General features: G+C 37.2%; 1 pseudogene; it reads right to left on the bottom strand.

Annotated features, from left to right (window-relative positions):
• Positions 1 to 343: 343 nt before the first annotated feature.
• On the bottom strand, positions 344 to 15,250 carry LOC122144289 (annotated as a pseudogene).
• Between the last annotated feature and the right edge of the window lie 2,733 nt (positions 15,251 to 17,983).

Below are 17,983 nucleotides of genomic sequence, written 5' to 3'. Positions count from 1 at the left end.
AACTGTCATATATTTTTTAGATTCATCACACATACCACAACTGCAACATTTCAGGGTCTTTTATTGTTTTTAATACTGATTGATTTTTGGCATACACTCATGAAAACCCAAAAATTTCTATATGCTCAAAAAATGCATATTCATCCCGACCAATAAAAGAAAAAGGTTTTTAATACAAAAAATCAGCCTTCAAATATTATGTTCAGCTTTTTATGCCTCAATACTTGGTCGGAATCCTTTTGCAGAAAAGGACTACTGCTTCATGTCGGCGTGGCATGGAGCAATCACCGTGGCTACTGCTGAGGGTTATGGAGGCCAGGATGCTTCGATAGCGGCCTTAAGCTCATTCAGAGTGTTGGGTCTTCTTGCGTCCTTCCACTTCTCTCACAATATCCCACAGATTCTCTATGGTCGTCAGGAAGTTTGGCAGCGCCAATTGAGCACAGTATACCATGGTCCAGTAAAAACCATTTACCGTGGTTTTGGCACTGTGAGCAGGTGCCAGGTCGTGACTGAAACAAACGAAATCTTCATCTCCATAAAGCTTGTCATCAGATTGAAGCATGAAGTGCTCCAAAATCTCCTGATAGCTAGCTGCATTGACCTCTGCCCTTGATAAAAACACAGTGGACCAACACCAGCAGCTGACATGGCACCCCAGACCATCACTGACTGTGGGTACTTGACACTGGACTTCAGGCATTTTGGCATTTCCTTCTCCCCATTCCTTCCTCCAGACTCTGGCCTTGATTTCCGAATGACATGCAAAATTTTGCTTTTCATCCAAAAAAAGTACTTTGGACCACTGCGCAACAGTCCGTGCTGCTTCTATTAGCCCAGGTTCAGGGACATTCTGCCGCTGTTTCTTCTGTTCAAAAGCACACGCCTGTGCACGGTGGCTCTGGATGTTTCTACTCCAGACTCAGCCCCTGCTTCCGCAGGCCCCCAAGGTCTGGAATCGGTCCTTCTGCCACAATCTCCTCAGGGTCGAGTCACCTCTTCTCGTTGTGCAGCGTTTTTTGTGGCACACTTTTCATTCCCACAGACTTCCACTGAGTGCCTTGATACAGCAAGCAGCGTCGTGGGGAACAGCTATCGTTCAGAATTTCTTTCTGTGTCTTACCCTCAATCTCTGAGGTGTCAATGATGGCCTTCTGACAGCAGTCAGGTCGGCAGTCTTACCCATGATTGCGGTTTTAGTAATGAACCAGGCTGGGAGGAGTTTTTAACAGTCTCAGGAATCTTTTTACAGGTGTTTATAGTTGGTGGTTTTGATTCAGATGATTGGGTTAATGGCTGCGTTTAGAGAACCTTTTCATGATAATGCTAATTTTGGGAGATAGGAAGTTTGGTCTTTTCCATGAGCTAGTATTGTAAAAATCAAATGAAGTATTGGCTGTTAAAAGTACGAAATCAGTCAGTTGGTGTGCATTGAATCGAAAAAATATATGAAAGTTTAATGTTTTATCATTAGCATTATGGAAAATAATGAACTTTTTCACAATATACTGAAATTTTTTGGAGAAGGCACCTGTATAGTGTTTAATGTACAAATGTGAATTGCCTTCCAAAACCTCAAAAGGCCGTAGATCATAGAAACTAGTGGTTTAGCAATGACTTTGGAAAATGCAGCCAAATGAAATATTATAAATGTGTGAATAATAAATATTTTTGTAATATATAAAACTGACATCAACAAGACAAACTGTTAGATTTATCACTGTTGGGCTTCTTTCAGTTTTGGTCATCAAAATGTAAAGAAATGTGTAAATCATGCACAATGATAAGCTTACCCAGAGCATCAATAAGATCTTTATTGTGTCCGAGCCGATTGGGTCATATTCTGCATGTTTACATGTTTGGTAAGGTTTATGTAAACGTGGTGAACATTGGTTAAATGTGGTGGTTTATTAAGTGATAATCAGTGTAAGACTGATTGTACTGTTGTGTTGGAAATTTTAAAATAACACTCACATGCATCTTAAAAAAATGCATCTTCTCTCTTCTGTATGTTCCCAGATTGTTGTATTAAATCTAACTTTACACTTATGACACATATCAAATCTTATGAAAAATTGATGTTGTACAGTTTGCAATTACACTGGTTGGATTTGGGTAAAAGTGGACTGCCAAATGAATAAACTGTAAAATGTATAACATCTTGTTTTTTCAACGAAATGTCATTCCAGTTTATGTTGTGAATTAACAATCTTTTAGAGTGAAAGACACCTATTTTAAAAGTTTAATAAATGAGACCTAAACAAGGGAACGTGTTTTTCCAGATTAATAATTAGATTTAATAATTAAATTGGATCTGACTATACTGCTGAGGGAAACCAGAAAAAAGAAAAAGAAAAAATACCACAAAAAATAGCATCTAAAAATTCATAAAGGCATATAATAATGTAAAATAGTGTGTAGCATTTGTGACCCAACATGTCCTGGCTTTGCATTGTCTCATATTACACAGTTTTTATTACCACCTGCCAGATGGAGATGTGTACACACGTTCTATTCCTGTTCGAAACAATATTTGCTATTTATGATCTGAGAACATTTGTTAAATGAGGTTAAGTTTTCCTAACACTATCTGAGGTGGTTAATGTAGGATTTTCAGCCACAACATTTTGCTGGTTCTTAGACACATTTAATAAGTTTGACAAAATATATTCAAAACCTACAAAAATATGTTTGTTTGTCATTATACTGTACAATATTTTTAGGGAAAAAAAAATAAAGGTCTCCACCTTCATATCATCAACTACTACAACAGACGTGAGCTATTCTCCAGCAGTTATAATACATACAAACGAAAGACTATATATAACAGCAGTCAAGAAGTATAGACAAAGCATAATGGCAGATATGACAATACAGAAATTCATAGATGCATGTGTGCAATGTGTGTAAAGCAATGGTTACATTTATGGAAAAACCCAAACAAACAATCAATAATTATAAGCTTTTATAAAGTGGTCATATGAGGCTACAGGTCCCTGTCTCTGGTGGCACACTCCAGTTTAATACATCAATTTATACAGACACTAAAACAGCAAACACTCAAAAAAAACTTGTATTGTTGAGACCAGGTCATGAAGGAATGGTTCTAATTTATAAATCATTTACCATCCTCATGTCCTCTAAAATTAATTTCTTGCGTGAAAAGAAAACTAAAAAGACAAGCCTACAGCAAAATGGTCACTGCCTGCTCTTTTCCATACATTATAAGTGAATCTCCTTTTTGGGATAAACTACTAGTTCAACCTTAAATTGTAATTAATCGATAAAGGAAATATATTATGACACTTAAGAGCTCTGAGGCAGACAAAGTATCTCAGGTAAAGAAATCTTTGTAAATGGCCTCTACAAAATTAGGGGCAGACATTAAAGATAACGCAATGGTGCAGAGGAAAAAGGAGAACAGAGAAAAGGCCATGAGACAAAGACGGTCAATGACAGCATGCTGCAAAACTTCCACTCATTACACATAGTCCGCCTCCTCGTGCTTGGTCCCGGAAGTGTTTGGCTCCATGTAACCGAACTTCAATCCGAAGATTTTGGACAGGTCACTTTCTCCAGGGCCGCTACTAACGGAAGAAGCCTGAGGCACCAGGGAGCAGCACATTCCCTCGCCCGTGGCGACGGAGCCGGCTGCAGATCACCCTGAATCGGGTGAAAGTGGCATAGTGCAATAGTGGCATTCCATGCAAAGCCGTATGTACAGCAGGTTTCCATTTAGTTGGACTGCGTGGCTCCCAGTGGCTGATGTTGTTCAGATCCATCGCTGGAGATGGCTGCAGCGGCGGCGCTGCTTCTTATTGTGACAAGCTGAGCGGACTCTGTCCTCCCAGGCCTCCCCGATGAGACACAAGAACTCGTCACCCAGAAAAACCCCCCCCGAAAAAAAACAAAAAAAAAAAAAAGACAAAAACACCAACAAAATAAAAACAAAAAAAAAAAAAACAAATAAGATTAAGATTTTGCTAAAACAAAAAAAACAAAAATAGAACAAAATCAAATCCAACCGCAGACCCCTGCACCAGTTCACAGCACCAGCGGGTCTGACAGAAAAATTAACTACTAAATAACAATGTTTTCCAAACAGTGGAAGTAATACAAAATACCATTAATTTCAAGCCAGATGGTTTATATTGGTAAGTAAGAAAATAAAAGCAGCATGGAGATCCTCACCCATAACCCAACAAAAAATTTGGCATTTTTCCTCCATCCGGGTCAGGTAGTGGTTATTGTGAATACCCAGCTGTGTGCTATCACAGACAGGCCAACAATAACCATGGTGGTGGCAAAATACTGAGCTAGTCAAAGGACAGAGGAGAATTACATTTAACACCTAGACGGAAATCCTACTTAAAATAAAACTGGTTCAGACACTGAGATGTACTAAAAGCAAAATCTAATGACAGTATCTGTCGATTACCACAAATGTAGTTTGACTAAATGTTAGAGTTTGTAAACAAACAAACAAAAAAATCTTTGTACCATAGATTAGTACCTATTAATGGCATCAGACATTAATTTCAGGACTGTGGAATATTAAAACCCAAAGTTCTACCTGAGTACCATCTGATACCATTATTGTACCAAGGTTTTGTTTTTTTTTGGTAATGACACAGTTACCTTTGTTTCACCAACAAATGATGTAAGTGTTCCTTGTGAAAAAGAAGCACACTTTAGCATACTTTTTAAAAAGAGTACTTTTTACTGAAATAATATTAAAAGAGAATATTATTATGTACAAATTCCATGCAATTTTTTGACTATTAACTGAACTTGCAATTAAATGAAATTATTAGCGTTTGAATTTGTATAAAATTAATTTAGCTAAACATTAATGCCTTTCAGACCTAATCAAGTAGGACTTAACGCCACAGTTAATCGAGTACGTTACATTTGCTTAGTATGTTAGCCAACAAGGGTATTTTAAAGCACAACAAAAGGTTATTAGAGTAAGTTAAATGTACTTTAATTTTTTTTTTTTTTTACCGTTAATACAAAAGTGCCTTTTAAAGTGTTTAAGAAACATTAATGAAAAGTACACTTAAGTGGCCTTTATTTTATTAATATTGCATTATCTTCAAGTACAGAAAAATATACTTTCAAGATTTAAAGTACAAGTTCACAATTTAATTACAATTAAGTGAATTTCTTTTCACAAGGGAGTTAAATTATTGCAGGCTTTATTAGGTCGATAATGTTGCAAAGTTCATTTTACTGACTTTATTCAGATGGATTGTATCAATTACTAATTCAAATAAGTTATTAAAATCAGCACTCATTAAGTGTTCCCAGTGTTTTTGAAGTTTTACTACAAAAGTTCTCCTTTTCAGTGATTTATAAGGCTATGCAAATGATTTGACCAAATTATTCTAACATATCAATTCATTCAATTCCGTCGATCCCACATCTGACATCATTATTTACATCGTAGATTGGCCTTACCTATTAAAGGCACAGAGTCTGGATGTTGCGGGCATTATCTCTGCTACCAGAAGCATGAAAACTGTCAGAGAGAGGAGGCTGTGATCCCTGACAAATCAAAAACATATATATTACTCCCTCATGTACATGTGACAGACACATTTCACATGAACCATAAAACTGTAAAACAGATTAAAGAGAAAACCGAGGCTTTTTTTGTTGCAAGTGCTATTTCAATCACGACAACTCTTAATAGTTTTAAGGACATGGCTACTGCGATAGATACACACACACACACTGATGTGAGGATGTAAGATATGCTGCTACTAAATTAATAAAGGCACACATAAAACCTGTTAGCAGATTCTAGACAGGTGGAGCTGGAGGAGGTGGAGGGATTCAGAGGAACACTGAAGGACCAGCTTACAGCGAACACTGAACCAGCCTATTTAAATGGTGAGCAAGCAAGCCTACTGGCTACAAAATCAGCAGAGGCCAATCTGCTTGTGCCCCACAGTAAATTATGTTGATTGCATGTAAAGGACCTTCCGTATCAGCCCGAGCCATCTAGAGTTTTCATGACTGAACTAAATATAGTATGTCAGTTTCAAACAACCAGTGCAAACTAAAATCAGTATATTTCTATGAATTCAATCCATCTAATAATTGGTTACTGTCCAAAAATAGACCCACTAATGAGAAATATTCTCTCGGAGTACAAAATGTGACAACTAGCCCCAGTCTCCTCTACCTAAGTGGTACTGTCAACGTGATGAAAGAGAATGCAAAAAAGCAATTAAGTCTTAAGCAGGTTAAGTCTTAATTTGGTTTTACAAGAAAATAGCTTCCTTCAGTGCACTTACTTAGATAAAAAATTAAGCAGAGCTATATGAAATTAAAACTTCAATGTACTGTATCATACAAAGTCGGCTAATTGCTGGTATTTAGAGTAGTGATCTTGAGTAACTCACAGAGCAACAGCCAATGACTCACTCTGTGGAAAGTAATATTGGCAGCCTCATAATCACTAATACCATTTAGGAATAACAAAATTGAAAAAAAATAAAATAAATTGCTGTTCTGCTGTGACTTCAGGTTTCAGTCTCTTCCAGAGCGTTCCCATCATTCACTGTGGCAGCATCCTCTAAATCCAGCAGGCCAGATAAATAAAGGCATTTGGCCTTCAGAGGTCTCAACCTGCATAATCACTGAAGCGATCTTTTGGCAAGCCAATCATCTCACGTCACGCCACTTACAGTAGCTTACAGGGATTTTGGGCATAAATTGTGCGGCCTGTGCCAAATTGAATTTCAGGTTTGTAAAATGAAAATTTAAACGGTTTAAATGTGGATATTTCACTTAGTCAGCAAAAATATAAAAATAAATGTAGAAAAAAATGACGGAGAGGTTCGCCGATGTGAGAAGAGTGATTTTTTAAATTGGCAAACATGACATTTATGCACTTCTGGTTATGACAGAGGCTGGGCATGCTTAACCTCCCATAATAAACCCGTTAACAGGTGACGTGTGTATCATTTCCTTCAATGTCTTGCCGGTTTCCCTAAAAGAAGACAATTCTAGGCAAGGAAGTTGAAGAAAAAATGGCATTTCAAACTAAATGCAGATATGCAAATGCATCACTTGAATGACATACCAGTTTCACTATTATTACATAAAAATTGATCAACGACATCACTTTATAATAACATTTAACATTAGCATTTTAAAACGTGACAAAGGCACTAAGTGGTTAAGCTTCACCAAGAGAGATCTTCTCGCCTGATGTCAGCAGGCTAGGGCAGGAAGACCATTCAGGGCCAGACTAGAGATGAGCACACAGGGGATAAGCAGATTTAGACCGTAGTATAGCGTCCGTCTCCCGCATCACCACCGTGAAAGTCATCCTCTGGGCTATGGGGCGGCGCTTGCAGCGAGGTCATAGCAATCTCTCATTCCGTCGACCTGGAACCTCTGTGTAGCATATAACTGGCAACGTCAGAAAATTTATGTTTTGTGCAATTACCAGGTCAACACTGTTACTGTACATTCACAATTTTTTGAAGGTCAGTGCAAAAATAATATGTTGTGCGTAATATTGCCATAACTAGCAAATGCAGTGCTGTCTTATTTATCAGACCTTATAAAATAAAAATCTTTAAACAAAAAACAGGATCACTTTTTTTCACAGCTTTATTTCAAAATTTCTTCTCTTCAGTGTCAGTCAGGAGAGTACTATGGATGCGTGTGGTGCTGCTGACGCAGGAGCGCGATGTTGTGAATTCATAAATCCGGATGGCGCTGCCTGCTTGTTTGCAAGCAGTGGAATGCATACGCTTGTGTCGTGATACTGTGTGAACACACATCGAAGACTGGACACAGAAGAGAAGAAATGGTTGAATTAAGTCATTATTTTTGTTTTCTTTTCACACAAAAGTATAGTTTGGGTAGCTATCATAACATTAAGGGTTGAAACCACGGCCACCCGTACATTTGGACTATTTTACACGATGTCCTTATTACGACCTTTCTGGGCCTTGAACCAATGTCAGTTGCGATTCTCTCTACATGCAGAGATCAGAAAACTCTCGAATTTCATCAAAAATATCTTAATTTGTGTTCTGACGATATACAAAGGTTTTATGGGTTTGGAACGGCATGAAGGTAAATTAATGATAGAATTGTCACTTTAGGTGTGCTACTGTATACTCTTTAAGCATACTTAAGCACCTATATAATTGACATAAATAATATACCTGTGTGCAAGTTGAACTGTATTTGTTTCTGACACTTAATTGAATGTTAATTTTTGTTTAAATTAAAAATGCAAGATAGTTTTACATGTATATTAAATGCAGTGAAACTTTCGTGGGTCCCATTTTTAAGTAATTTCATAATTTTCATGTCTAGTTGTCTCTAAACAGGATAGATGGTTATATGCACTGGACAAGTATGAATGTCAAAATGAAATGATAAATTAATGTAGTATGCTAACTATTGTTTTTAATATATTTTTGAGATTTTAAGCACACATAGAAGTCAATGGTTTGATACAATTAAGCACACTACTTTTCACAAGGGAAGGCTAAAATACTGTAAGTGAGGCAAACTCCAAGATACTGAAAAGATTCGCAATAAGAGTTACTGACTCTTCTAACCCTCAGGGTAGTATCCATCATTTTTGACCTCGGAAGAGATTTTCTTTTCAAAAAAATACTAGTTAAGATTTATGCATATTGAGTGGCCATTGCTGGCAAATCTCTCAATATGCTATATTATTACCACATATTGACTTTTTTATCCACTTGTTTTCTTTCAAGTGACAGACCACAGGTTTTTGTATTTCCGTTTTGGAAAATGATTGAGCATCATTGTGATCAGAGCCTGTGCATCTCAATCCAGGAAATGATGATCTTTTTCAAATCCAAAACTGAGGGAGGTTACATAAGTACAGATCAATAAGGCTTATGACGGATCAAGATTCCAAAAAGCAATACAAAACCTGTCGTTGATTGAAAGAAATCAAGTTCACAAAAAGAATTGAATACAAGATTTTGGTGATAATATATAGCATTATGCGGACGATTAACAAGGCAATGTTCGGAAAGGCTCATCACTTTTTACCAGGAACACCAAATTAGGAAATGGATGTGTCTAGCATAGCATAAGGGTGAAATACAATAGCACATTAAAATTTATAATGTATATCACCCTACCCACAAGGTGCCCACTCTCCCATTTGCAATATATCCTGTGATGTCAGCATCGATCATCTGCAGATCCAGGGACCATTTCCTCCATACGTCCAAGTAGCCCAACTTCAAATCACAAGCCCACCTCTGAAGATCACAGGGGGGAACGCAGCGGAACCATCGTATTGTGGCAGGTGCTTTTGGGAATATCCCTGCGAACCAGAATGTGAACTGACTGATGTGGAAACTAGTTTTAGTGGAGAGTAATGAAGCCCTTGATGTCATAATAGTAAATAACTATAAACAAAAATGACTTACCATTATCATCATAATTATGAGTTATATTACTTCGACACTATAAGAGAAACTTTGAAAATTCGGGATTTCTGTATAAACCATAATGGTGATGAAAATGAACATCGGAGGGAAACCGTTTAATACGAAGACGACGTCATAAATTGAAGGTTTTTGCCAAGTAAAGACAGTACTCCATGTAATTTAGCTCAAACCGTTGATTGTTTAATAAATCATCTTCCCTCTTATGTTTCATTGCTTTCTTTTTGGGCCAGTAAGCATACTAGGCTTCTGACCAAAGCTTTATGGACGGTTCAAGAGAAGGCAAATCTCTTCAATGTCACTGCAAAAAGAATTTAGTGCAAACTCGCTGCCTGGACTACTCCAATCATGTCAAGGTTTATCTCATGATATAGTCTGCTTCAGCGTTCACAGCAAGAAACAGGAGGAGAAAAGATAAATGATGTAGTAGAGGTGAATGCTGTAGCAGGGAAACTCCATGCACATCAATAGTTTTGTCAATAACAAACCTATAATGAAAAGGTTTATGTCTCTTTCCATATTAGGCACAGAATCATATTGCTGATCATATAAATAGGTTTAAATGTGCACTCTCAGTTTTTCTTATGTTTCAGGCCATCAGAAGTGGTTTGGGAGTCGTACTGATATAATTATGCTGATGGCAGCATCTGCCATAGGAAGCTTTTTCGTTTGTCACACACCATTGCATAAATACCCCATTTGTCACAATATAAATTTTACTTCCACCACCAAAAGTGTCCTATAATTGGACAGTTATCGAGATAAAGCGAAAGTAGTGAAGTACATCTCAACCCTGGCTGCCTCTCACCAAGTAATTGTGACTTTATATATTGAAACCGTGACTAACTTTATCATGATTCTGACTTTCTTTTGTAATTGTGAATTTATTTTTGGAATTTTATACTTTATCTTTTACCTGGCGACTTATTTCAGAGTCTGACTTCATTCTTTATTTTTAATTATCACACAAATACGTATTTTATTTTTAACTCTGGTCTGAAAAAGGTTTTCGTGCAGCAATCCTCCCCCCTTTTTTTTTTTTTTCTAGATCAAGTGGAAAAATTACTTGTGGCATCATAAACATCTGAAAAGTACCTGGTGGTAGGTACTGCAGGCACCAGAGGAATTCACCAGCACGTTAGTATGGAAATGTGGCATCAAACCTTTCATCAGCACTGTGAGGAACACAAGAAACATTTTAAGTAAAAAGAACAAAACGATGATTATGAACATCTCAGAGGAACACTTTGGAAACACTTTCAATTAGTCCAATACAAAGTAAATGCATTTCATCTACATCGGAATTATTTTTGCACCACTAATGGCTGTGCAGAAAGTACTGATTTCAGGAAATGACAAATCAAAATTGCTTGTATTGCCATGCTCAGTTTATGTCCATTATAATAAATGTGTTTGTCTAATTAATTCTCTTCAGATAATGGATGTGATGGTAATTGCAGTAAGAGGACTCAATGCGAGGGCAAAAGACAGTCTTATAATCAAACAGAAAGCCCCAGGAACTCCACAATCAGGAGTACAAAAGGTAAAACCATCAGAACCCGCGCTGGGTAAAAGTAACACAGTATACCTCTGTCTGGTACCACCAGCAGGCTGCGATGCGGAGGCTTGACCCGGCCAGGGGAGATCCGGGGACTGGAGCTCGCAGACGGGGAGCGCCGCGGCTTGGGACGCAGGTAGAGTTCTGTGGGGTGCAAAGGGGTGAGACAGAGAGACGAACGGCAGGATAGCATATGACTAACCTACCCCGACAGACCGACAGGACAGGATGGACAATACTAATCTCTGGTGCATGACGGCAACAGCTTCATTAGGAGATTAACATATCTGTACACAGAGACACTAGAACGAGAGGTAGAAGTAGCCCAGATAACAAGGCAATATGAGAAGCAGGTGGAGGGGAAATATACTTAATGAAACAGTGCAAGTCAGCTGTGACACAGAAGCGTAAGAGCGGGGGACGAACAGGAGAGGAGAAACCAGCAGGGGCGAGACAGAGAGAGACAAAAGAGAGAGATAGAGAACAGATCATGACAAGGACCATGACAATGAGAGGCATGTTTGATGAAGAAACAATTCATGTCTACGCGGAAATTCCCGTAGAACGGGACCACAGTGGGCCAGGCGGCTGCTAAACCAACATAACCAAAATGAATGCTTTTTTCATAAATAAAATCGTACAAGCGGATGCATTTTAGTTTCCATTCACTGACTTGATTCATTTGACCTCAAAAAATATGTGGGCAAACTCTTAATCTTCTGTGGCAGATTCACTTGAAGCTGATTCTTTACCATTCTGCTACTGCTTTTCCAGTAGACAGGGACAAATGAGGCCAAAACCTTTGTTTTCCATGTTGTGTGCAAACTCGTGTCCATTTACGGTAACCAGCACTTTTTTTTTCCAGGCAATTTACTAATCTCTCAAGAAATCGTTTCACAAACAGGGTTTTTAACTTTCTAAAGGTATGTTTTGTGTTTCCTATGGAACTCTTTTTTGATAAGCTATAGTCATAGGTAGGTTTATCGATTACTATCTGTGTGAACATGACAAAACCTGTTATACAGTAAGATGTCAGGCTTTCCAGATCCCTGACTGTCAGGAAATCGTACATTCGTTCACTCCGGGATATTCAGACATGTTCCAGTGAAGATAGTAGTCGTACCAGTACTAAAAATAAAGAGAAGATCTTCATCATTGTCATTCAGGAACAACAAGGCAATTTACACTTAAAAATGTATGCTTGGTGGCAATTAGGCCATGATATTAACTTGAATTTGAACATCAATCTCTGTATAGTCTTCTTTAAGCGTTAGTTATGTCAAATAATCATCGGAACCTAAAGAGGTTACATGCACATACAGAAGATACACAATTATAATCTGTTATAGATTTTTTAATGGAGCAAGTCAAAATAAATGTAAATTAGATGTGATTTGTCATTTTACTGATAGACTGCTGAGATCTTTAAATGCAGTTAATTAAGGTTTTCAGATTCATAGCCACACAAGGACAGCATCTGAAGGACTGTCATGGAAGCAGAGACAAATCCATATTTTACCTTCACAGTTATAAACATTCAGCTATTAATAACAGACCCACAGAGAGGGTCTTACAAGTCACATTAAGGAACCATGACTGTAGTCACTGCATTGCTGGAGAGCAGTCTGTTCAGACAAACGGTAAGTGCTGGTGTCTTACCAGATGCAACCAGATGTTGGTTGTAAGTACTTGATTCTTCTCATCCTGTAGATGGCCAAAGATGCACTCTCATGAAAAACTGAAAATATGATTAAAGAACTACTTCCAAAACATTATTTTACATGCTCTTACCCCCAAAGACAGAATAACTAAGAGTATGCTTTAGCATACTGTAACCAAGAGGACCCACATAAACTACAATCAGATTAAATTGTATAATTGAAATGTAGAGTGCTTTCTTAATCATTTCATAATCACTTTTTTTTAAATGTTGTTGAAGTGTTAAGCCGAATATACTGTACTGACATTCGTTCATGTAATGTCATTTCTATTAAAACTTGTAAGTTATGTATTTAAATGTATTTGTAATTACACAATAATTGTGATGAAGTTGCAATTTAGTATATATTTAAAATACTGTATATAAGAACTTGTGGTTTAGTATGTTAGTGAGCACATAAAAATTTGTTTAGCTACTTTAAAGCACCACAGAAGATTATTCAACTATCATTTAAAATGTACTTTAAAGAAAAACTTTTAATTTAAATGTACTTTAAAGAAAAACTTTTAATTTGACATTATTACAAGGTGCACTTTAAGAAAAAAAGTGTACATAAAGTGTGTTAAGAAAAACTGTCAAACTCACTTTAAACTCTCTTTATACTTTAGTGACTTTTTATTTCATTGGTATTATATTATCTGCAAGGTTTTTTATTTTTTTTAAGTGTACTTAGATTTGAAGTGCACATTCATTACATTTAAGTGCCCAATTTTTTCAAAGGGAATGTAGTTAACGTAATTTGAGGCATTTTTCTGATTTTTTTTCACATCTTTTAGAATACTGTTGGAGCCTGATCAACTGGGAGATGCTCTGAATTTGTATGTCTATTTAAACCTTAATGTTTACTAAAAAAATTATATTGAACTAAATTATAGACCTTATTAAGTGGCATATTTAATTTTTGACAGGTACAAAAGGCTACAGGGACAGAAGTACAGCGCATTTAATGGGATTGTATGTTGCTTACGAAACATGCCAGTTGTTCAGACTGATGAAAAAATCTTCCCCAAAGAAATTTTCTCGTGCAGACAAACTAAACTTAGGACTTTTATCCAGTGTATGCAACCTTGTACGGAATGTAGATCTATCCCTCACAGCTTAATTTCATCTGTGTAAGATTCAATATTGCATTTAACCTTCAAGGTCTATTGCTGCATGAATTGTGACAAATGATCTGTCGTGGCTTTCCAAAATGTTTATGTTGCAGTCTTCGAAAGCCGGAATGTTGCTAACATCTTCTACCTTTCCTCACTTCCACATTTTATGTTAAAAATGCTTTCCCCTCATCCTAGTCTAATGTAAAAATGTGACTATGCATGTACGTTTCCAAAACATTAAATAGGTAAAGTACCTGCAGCAACAAACTGCTGTAATCTTGGTGGGATTTCGAAGTGAAACAGATCATTTGTTTGGAAAATCATTTTTTTGTGTACAATCGGTGGACATTTTCTTTGCAAAAAAAGACTAAAGACTAGAGTGATTTGGTATAACCTGATGGTGGAACAAATTTACTTAGATTATCCTAAAGCATTTGTTCATTGTCATACTTTATCAGGGTGTGTTAGTGGTTTTATCTTTATTACTGAATTAACTTACCACATCCATAATCTGCATGAGACTGAAGCTGAAATACACAGTGAGTGAGTGTGTGTCATTAAACACAGGTCTCTCCAGCGGGTTATTTAGTCTTTCATCAAGTCTCTGTAGAGTCTCCCTGATGCTGTCCCTGAAGTGGACACTGTCAGAGAATGAACAATGTGACCACGGTTGCAGAGTTTCACCTCGAGTCAATCTGCACTGCGAAACTGCTTCCAGAAGAGGTTTGCAGCGTGCAGTGAATGATATATTCAGGAGAACGCTTGCAAAATCAAACAGAGGCAGCTGTTCCAGCTCATTTGGATGTACGTGTATTGATCTGAAACTCTCATCAAAGCTTTTCTGCTGGGTTTCAGTGATTAAATCTCCACCAGGAAGTCTGACTGATTGGACTCAACCACTTTCCTTAATTAATCATAACTCGCTGTTTATTTTTAACATTTGCCCGATTTGGACAGCAAAACAGAATAGAGAACTTTATAGATGTTAAAGTACTTTTTTGTATGTAAAAAGCAATGATGGAAACATACATGTGCAAATGTAAACTGGCCAACATAATGACCTTACATTTGATCAGATTTAAATATGTCCATTAAACCTGAATTGGCATTCTGGCCTGTATCCTCAACACAAGCCTCAAACCAAAACATCAGTTTTAATTGATTACACAGTAGCAGCTGAATTATTGAAATCCAAATAGAGCAGACATGTAACACTAATCTTACAAATGGTAAGCAGGAAATATTATTGAACAGTTTGACTTAAAATAACTTAAACAGAGCAAAAGAGAAAAAAAGCCAATAATTCAACAAAGCTCATGAGTATTTTACAATTAAATAACCATTAGGTTTCTTACCACTCCATAGGCATGGTTGTGGTGGTAAAATAAAGAGTATAGTCCCAAATTCCCATGTTCCCTATGAAAGTTAAATTGCAGTAATGAATAGAAAAGCTCTAGGTGATGTAGGTTTCAGTGTCGTAAAGAGACTTTCTCAGCATCCCATGCAGAAGTGAATACAGTCTCATGCAGCAGCATCAACAAAAGGCACGGTGCCCCGCCTCCTCCCGCAGCACTACATCTATTACAGTCTCTCTCTCTCTCTCTCTCTCTCTCTCTATTCAATAAAAAAATCCTGCTAGATTCAAAGAATAGAACTGAAAACTGCAAAAACTGAAATTCAATCACCGATCAATCAATCCTGAAAACTAGTGTTTTTCAGTCTATTCCTTACTTTATCCAATTCATTGTCTAGTAATAAGTAAAAGAGTACGCAGTGAGAATAGCTCTACTTCTCTTTTTGTATATTTCATTAAAATTGTTACCACTGTGGAAATTATATATAAAAAAAATGTTATGTACTACAGTGCTGTATTAAGCAGAACACTGGTATCCCAATCCACACAAAGCTTTCAGGGAATCTGTGAATGCACTCTCATGACACTATCTGTGCCACATTAATTCTGCACACGGGCTTTGATCATGGTCGTCAAATTCAGTGGTTCCGAATCCTGGTCCTGGAGGCACCCCTACACTGCACGTTTTTGCAGTATCCTTAATCAAACACACCTGATTCAGATCATTGGCTCATTAGAGACTCCAAGATCTGAAATTGGTGTGTCAGAGAGATATGCAAAATGTGCAGTGTTGGGGTGCCCTCAGGACCAGGGTTGGGAAACAATTCATATCACATTTCCAAGGCTACTGAAATGTCAAACATGAAGTTACTTTTACCTCCTACAGTTCCTGGTGCTGCATTTGGGTGGGTGTGCGGATACTGTATAGGAGCAGAGACTTGGCAAATGCCCCCACTGCACTGAACAACGAGACGCCAGAATAAGCTCTGCAACTTGCTGCTCAGCACATTAAGAACAGATGTCTTAAAGGTGCACTCTGTGATTTTTTGCTCATTAAAAAACGCTTTAAACATAAAGAAATTAATAGCAGTGTTTAAAAAAAAAGATTTTTCATGGAGAGGGCTCACATCACGCCCTCACGCACTGATGACTTATCACATCTATGCCAACAGGGTGCATGGGAAGTATGCAATACATATGTCGACAGACAGGTACTGTACTGTAGGACAGCCTATCATACAGTTTGGACAGAATAATCTGATTGTTTGAACATTTTATGGACCTATGCTTCCTTAAACTAAATACATGTAGTACAGTTTCTCATCGGACGCGTGTTCGAGGGCATGAGGCCCAAAGTTAACTTACGGTCTGTGTTTGTTTATTGGTCTGGCTAGTGGATAGTAATATGGCATTGACTAAAAACACAGTTAAAGTTAAGGTGATGAGTAGACTGAAGTTGTTGAGAAACCTCTATTTCTGCAACTCCAAAAGCGCCTTCTGCTGGCAGAGAATGAATTAGCATTTTAAATCGGCCCATCTGCTGTTTTTTTCATTCAGATTGATGTTTTTTAATTTACGCACGAAACATGTAGAGCAGAGTTGTAAATTGAACTGGTATATACAGTGTAAGTCCGTGGGAAAGAAATGAGGGAGACTGCGAGCATGGATCCACACTGTGCAAAGAGAGGCTTGGCAGCCAGGCAAACATAGCTTTAACTTGCAAGTTAATCTAATATACTTGTTATTTATGTTATCAGAAATGATCTACTCTCGAGGGTCTCTGTTGTTGATTCTTTGCAGAAGTCTACCGGAAGTTAAGTTTGGACCACAAAAGTGTACATGCACAGTAACGTTTGTTTATGTTGTTGCTGATGAAACGGTTTATAAATACATTTAACTTAACTTTGCGATTCCTATTCGGATTTTAAGAGACTTTCAGTCAGCATAACAAAAATGTTTTTGAACCAAATCACCTCCACTTTAATTGAAATGGGTTTTAAGTTCTAACATATCTTACATGTATTGTAAATGTAACTGCACATTAAACATTATCCAGTTTACCCCCCTTTTTTTCAAAAACACATAAAATAATACTTCATTTCAACAGTTTTACTCTACTCATTAAAGTTATAGTTCACTCAAAAATTAAATTCTATCATTAATACTCACCACCCTCATGTCATTCCAAACCCGTAACACCACATAAACACAAATTAAGATATTTTTGATGAAACTTGAGAGCTTTCTGACAGTAGCTTTTTAACATTACGGTTGAACCACTGATGTCACATGGACTATTTTAACGATGTACTTACTACCTTTCTGAGCCATAGAACGCTTCTATGCGTAACCGAATCGTTTTATGGCTCAGAAAGGTAGTAAGTACAGTACATCGTTAAATAGCCCATGTGACATAAGTGGTTCAACCGTACAAGAATACTTTTTGTGCTCAAAGAAAAGAAAAATAATGAAGAAAAAAGAGGCTAATGAAAATAATTTATTCAACAATTTTTCAGTCTCCCCCCGCCATTCATGTGCTATGTGGGCTGCTGCTGACACAGGAGTTGCAGTCTATGCAGGGTCAGAAAGCTCTTGGATTTCATCAAAAAAGATCTTTCATTTGTGTTCTGAAGATGAACAATGGTCTTGGAACAACATGAGGGTGAGTAATTAATGACCAAATTTTCATTTGCGGGTGAGCTATTCCTTTAAGTACCCATGTAAAGCATGGTACTGTTTCAGTAATCTCAACAGCAAAAGATAGTTTTTGACTACTTGACTAGTTTACAT

The sequence above is a fragment of the Cyprinus carpio genome, unplaced genomic scaffold, assembly GCF_018340385.1.
Source record: "Cyprinus carpio isolate SPL01 unplaced genomic scaffold, ASM1834038v1 S000006632, whole genome shotgun sequence".
NCBI lineage: Eukaryota > Metazoa > Chordata > Actinopteri > Cypriniformes > Cyprinidae > Cyprinus > Cyprinus carpio.
The sequence above is the reverse complement of the archived record's forward strand: the minus strand, read 5'-3'. Positions and strand labels throughout refer to the sequence as shown.